Consider the following 6,329-nt stretch of genomic DNA (forward strand, 5'->3'; position numbering starts at 1 on the left):
CTAATTAACATTCCCACCAACAGTGTAAAAGCATTACCCTTTCTCCACATCCTCACTAGCATCTGCTATTTTTTGTCTTTTTGATAATAGCCATTTAACTTAAGTGAGGTAAGATCTCATGGTGGTTTCGATGTGCATTTTTCTGATAATGAGTGATGTAAAACATTTTTTCATATACTTGTTGGCTGTTTGTATGTCTTCTTCAGAGAAATGTCTACTCAGAACATTTACTCAGTTTTGGTAAATTGGATTATTTTTGTTTTCTGCTTTTGCTATTCAGTTGTTTGAGTTTCTTATATATTCTGGTTATTAACCCATTGTAAGATGGATAGCTTGAAAATATTTTATTCCATTCTGTAGGTTGTCTTTTCACTCTGTTCATCGTTTTCTATGCTGTGCAGAAGCTTTTTAGTTTGATGTGATTCCATTAGACTATTTTTGCTTTTGTTAGCTGTGCTTTTAAGGTCTTACCTCAAAAATCTTTGCCCAGATCAATGTCCAGAAGTGTTTCCCTGTGTTTTCTTCTAGTAGTTTCACAGTTTCAGGTCTTACATTTAAGTCATTAATCTATTTTGATTTTTTTTTAAAGATGAGGTCTCACTCTGTCACCCAGGCTGGAGTGCAGTGGTATGATCATGGCTCACTGCATCCTACCTCAGCCTCCTAAGTAGCCGGGATTGCAAGCACATGCCCCCATGCCTGGCTAATACCTTTTTTTTTTTTTAAGAGACGGGATCTCCCTATTTTTTGTAGAGACAGGATCTCCCTATGTTGCTCAGGCTGGTCTCAAACTCCTGAACCCAAGTGATGCTTCCATCTCAGCCTCCTATAGTGCTGGCATTGTAGGCATGAGCCACTGCACCTGACCTAAGTTGACTTTTGTCAACAGAGGTCTAGTTTCATTCTTTTGCATATGGATATCCAGGTTTGTCCTGCATCATTTTTTGAAGAGATTGTTTTTTTTTTCCCCAAATATAAGTTTTTGGTGCCTTTGCAGAAAATGGGTTGGCTGTAAATACATGGATTTATTTCTGGGTTCTCTACTCTGTTCTATTGGTCTATGTGTCTTTTTATGTCAGTATCATGCTGTTTTGATTATCACTGCTTTGTAGTACATTTTTAAGTCAACTACTGTTAGGCTCCAGCTTTGTTCCTTTTGTTAAGAATTACTTCAGCTATTCAGGGATTTTTGTGGTTTCATACAAATTTCAGGATTTTTTTTCCCATTTATATTAAGAATGTCATTGGTGTTTTGATAGGAATTGCACTGAATCTATAGATCACTTTGGAGAGTATGGACATTTTAACAATATTAATTCTTCCAATCCATGAAGATTAGATATCTTTTTTCCTTTGTTCTTTGACTTCTTTCATCAGTGCTTTATTGTTTTCATTATAGATATATTTCACTTCTTTGTTTAAATTTATTTCTAGGTATTTAATTTTTTGTAGCTATTATAAATGGAAATGCTTTCTTGATTTCATTTTCAGATTTTTTTGCTATTGGTATATAGAAATTCTGGTGATATTTATATGGCAATTCTGTATCCTGCTATGTCACTGAGTTCAATTATCAGTTTTAACAGGTTGTTTTTTTTTTTTTTTTGTAGCATCTTTAGTATTTCTAAATACAGGATTATGTCATCTGTGAACAAGGCTAATTTTACTTTTTCCTTTCCAATTTGGATGCCCTTTATTTCTTTCTCTTGTCTAAGCGCTCATCTGGCTAGGACTTGCAGTACATGTTAAATAACAGTGGTAAAAGCAGCACCTTTGTTTTGTTACAGATCTTAGAGGAAAGGCTTTCAATTTTTCCTCACTCAGTATGATGTTAGCTCTGCATTTGTCATATATAGCCTTTACTGATTTTAGGTCTATTTCTTCCGTACCTAGTGTGTTGAGAGTTCACCCTGGTTATCAAGTGACAAAAGTCATTAGGTCTTTTCATGGGTAGAAAGGATAGGAACTCTGAAATAATTAGTTAGAGAGGAAGATATTTAAAATATTGTCAATATATTGTTGACAATAATTTTATGTGTAAAATCAACTTACAAGAGTTGCAAGAGGCCAGACAGATTGAATTTGTTACAAGTTTTATCCTTTTATGGAGTCCCTGAAGCTCAGAATTCTAAACAAATCTTGCATCTCACCATGGGTGTTTTAGTGTGTCAAATAGGGTCCCTATGGCCTCTATCCTGAGGACTCTATTGGAACTGATTTTGCAACATCAGCCTGATTCTTAATGATTTTCAAAATGAGGGAACAATTCAAAAATCTTAAATGCTGGAAGCATCCTTATAAAGTCTGGTGTTTTGTTCGGGTCTACTGAAGATTCAGACAGGTACTGAAAGAATGTATCACTTGCATCTCAGATATGTTCTTCCCATTTATACTCTCCAGTCCTCTCTACCATGCTCTTTGCCCTAGGAACTAATTTAAAAAAAAAAATTAATTTATTTATTTTTATTGTACTTTGGGCTCTGTGGTACATGTGCACTTCCTGCATCCTGCAGGATTGTTGCATAAGTACATACATTCCATGGTGGTTTGCTGTCTCCTCCCCGTCCCCCTCTTCCCCCATCACTTACATCAGGCATTTCTCCTAGTGTTATCCCTCCCCACCCTCCCTGCCCCACCTCCCTCTGTCCCTCCCCTCCCATCCCCTCCACCCCCCCACCCCCCCACCTAGCCCAGTTAGTGTTGTTCCCTTCCCTATGCCCAAGTGTTCTCATTGTTCATCATTCACCTATGACTGAAAGCATGTGGTGTTTGGTTTTCTGTTCTTGTGTCAGTTTGCTGAGAATGATGGTTTCTAGATTCATCCATGTCTCTATAAAGGACATGAACTTGTCATTTTTTTATGGCTGCATAGTATTCCATGCTGTATATGTGCCACATTTTCTTTGTCTAGTCTATCATCGATGAGTATTTGGGTTGGTTCCAAGGCTTTGCTATTGTAAACAGTGCCGCAACGAACATACATGTGCATGTGTCTTTATAACAGAATGATTTATAATCCTTTGGGTATATACCTAGTAATGGAATTGCTGGGTCAAATGGAGTTTCTATTTCTAGATCCTTGAGGAATTGCCACTGTCTTCCATAATGGTTGAACTAATTTACACTCCCACCAACAGTGTAAAAGTGCTCCTTTTTCTCCACATCCTCTCCAGCATCTGTTGTCTCCAGATTTTTTAATGATCGCCACTCTAACTGGCATGAGATGGTATCTCAATGTGGTTTTGATTTGCATTTCTCTAATGACCAATGATGATGAGCATTTTTTCATATGTTTATTGGCTGCACATATGTCTTCTTTTGAAAAGTGTCTATACATATCCTTCTCCCACTTTTGAATGGGTTTGTTTTTTTCTTGTAAATCTGCTTTAGTTCTTTGTAGATTCTGGATATTAGCCCTTTGTCAGATGGGTGGATTGCAAAAATTTTTTCCCATTCTGTTGATTGCCGGTTCACTCTAATGATTGTTTCTTTTGCTGTGCAGAAGCTCTTAAGTTTAATTAGATCCCATTTTTCAATTTTGGCTTTTGTTGCCATTGCTTTTGGTGTAGATTGCATCAACAGACTTCTTTGTCTTCTGACCCCTGGCTGTCTAATGGTAGGCATACGTAGATCATTGCATGGGAACAGAGTGAAGTCAGAGTATTTATTCCCTTGTTTTTCTTTTTTTCTGGGTTGCCACTGGTTGTATTTCTCTACCAAAGGCCACAACTCTCATTGTGTGGCCTTCTCTTATAGCTACAGTTCTCTCTTGTTGTTCCAGTAATTGCCCCCTTTACCTCTTCAGGCTGTGACTTAATGGCATCCTTCACCATTACATGTCATCTTAGCCAAAAGGCCGAGAAGTGATAATGGCCCATCTTTCTCATGGGACTCCTAGGACACCTCATTATTCCTTGGTAGTTTTCCTTAAACACACCCACATCATGATAAGCAGTCTTTTTATTAAACTGTCCTCAACTATCTTATTCGGCTGTGCCATATTATTTCCTTCTGTGCCTGACTGATGACTTTGAAGTCAAGTGTTGTAAGTCTATTTCCTCCATTGTAAAGGTCCCCATTGACATCCACCTAATGATTTTGATAGGGCTTGATGACTGCTGCTAGAAATGCCATGCACCAACTATGTCATTACCTAGAATATAGCTTGTACAAGAAATAGAATAAATGTTCGATTATGTCTATTGATTTTTCAAGAGATGATGTTCCAGTAACCTCCAAAGAAGCCTCCCTTTTTTTCAAATAATATTGTGAATTCATAAATATGTATATATCTGGTGAGCTTCATTATTTCTTTTCATGTTCAAATTGTCCCATCCTTCACCAGAAGTAGCCCCCTCATGCTGTTGCCTTTTTGTCATGACCTCAATAGGCTTCAATAGCTTTCTTGCTCTGTGGAACAATGTGATGTCTCAGATTCTTTTTATACATTTCTGCTCCATATGTGGAACCAAATATTACTCTAAGGAGCCCTGATTCCTTTTAGTGGCTAATGCTATTTAGAGACCATAATTGGGGCATTAGGGATTCTCGTTTCTACTGGGTTTTCATTGCTTCTGCATTTTTTTTTCTGTGAACAGAATTATAAAATGTGTACATTTTTAGAAAGTGAAAAGCAAATCATGAGTTTATACTGTTAGTTCCAAGGAAAAATGTAAGATTACTAGGTTTTTAACTTATTTTATATGTGTTTCCCTTTTCTCTTAAACGGAAAATATCCTAATAATATTAACAGATTAATAATTGATCATTTGATTTTCCTGCTTGATATATCATAGCCTCAAAAATAACAATGTTATTATTAAAAACAAGACTACTGAGTCCACTGCAAGATTTCTTCGAGGTTATTTGGTCTTTAGGATATATTCCTCAAAGAATTTAAGGGGGTTAAAAGGTTTAATTTTAAAACCACTTGAAATAGTACTTCTGTGGTTATGTCACCAAACTGAACTATAATTAGATTCCATCACTACAATTTAATTTTGGTTTTTGTGTAAAAATTATTCTATGATTCTGAAGTCAAAATTATAGAATAAGGTATATTCAGAGAGTGCTAACTTTCTTTTTTTTTTTTTTTTACATTTTAACTGTCATTGTTTATTACTGTTTTGGCTATATTCTCTACAATTTCAGCAGCATTTTAAAGAGACAATTGTGTCTACGTACAATGAAAAAACAAAATGGCTTGCAACATCAGAAATACAGTTTAACTGTACAATGTTAAAGATAATCCGTGGTAAGTATAACCTCCTTTTTCTGCAACATGAACAACTTACATGTAAGAATCAGCCTTAGAGTGCTAACTTTCTTCACTCTTCTTGTTCATGTATTCCCACATATTTCCTTCCCCCTCCTCTAAGTAATATTTCTTTATTAATTTTTTCCTTCCATTCTTTCTTATTGAAGCGTGTGTGTGTGTGTGTGTGTGTGTTTCTCCCAAGACCTTTTTTGTGCCAACGGTGGCAAGCTCTACATTTTACTTCACCTTGCTTTTTTTGCTTTTAACAATATATCTTGGAAATCACCTACAATGGTATAAAGAGATCTTCCTCATTCTTTTTTAACATAAACTAGTTCTTCATTTATTAGATGTATCATAGTTTATTCAACCAGTCTCCTTGAGGGTAATTTGGGTTATTTCCAAGCTTGTACTATTACAAATAGTGGTGAAATGAAGTTTTTGTTATATGTCATCTTGAATTTTTCCTAGATTTCTAGAAGTGAAATTGCTCATCAAAGGATAAATACATATGTAATTTTTTAATGTTACAAATTCTTCCCCAAAAACATTTTACTTCCAATGAGAATGTCTCTTTCCTCACAACATCACCAATGGAGTATGTTGTCAAACCTTGAGATTCCTTTTGCCCCTGAATGGGTGAGAAATAGTATCTCTGTAGTTTTAATTTGCATTCATTTATCTTACCATGATTAAGTAGAGCATCTCTGCATGTGCTTGAGGTTCATTTGTGTATCTATTTTTATCAAGTCTGTCTCTTTAAGACAGAAGAGATTTAAATGCTCGTCAAATTATGTAACATGAGTATCTTAGTTTCAGTGCCTCAGAGGCTGACCGTAAGACAAGGACTCATGTGAACGTGAATTATTAGCAGGTATTTCCATGAAAAGGCAGTATGCTAATGGAAAAATGAGACAAGAAAAAGGAGGCTAAGCCAGGGTGTGACAGCAAGCAAAGTTCCAGAGAATATTGTTCTGGGTCAATCTCACAGGGGAGTTATGGAGACTGTGTGAAACATACCTCAGAATTGTCCCCAGCGGGTGGCAAGGGAGGTGGAATATTATTTCTTTTC

This window comes from Saimiri boliviensis, chromosome X (genome assembly GCF_048565385.1).
Source record: "Saimiri boliviensis isolate mSaiBol1 chromosome X, mSaiBol1.pri, whole genome shotgun sequence".
NCBI lineage: Eukaryota > Metazoa > Chordata > Mammalia > Primates > Cebidae > Saimiri > Saimiri boliviensis.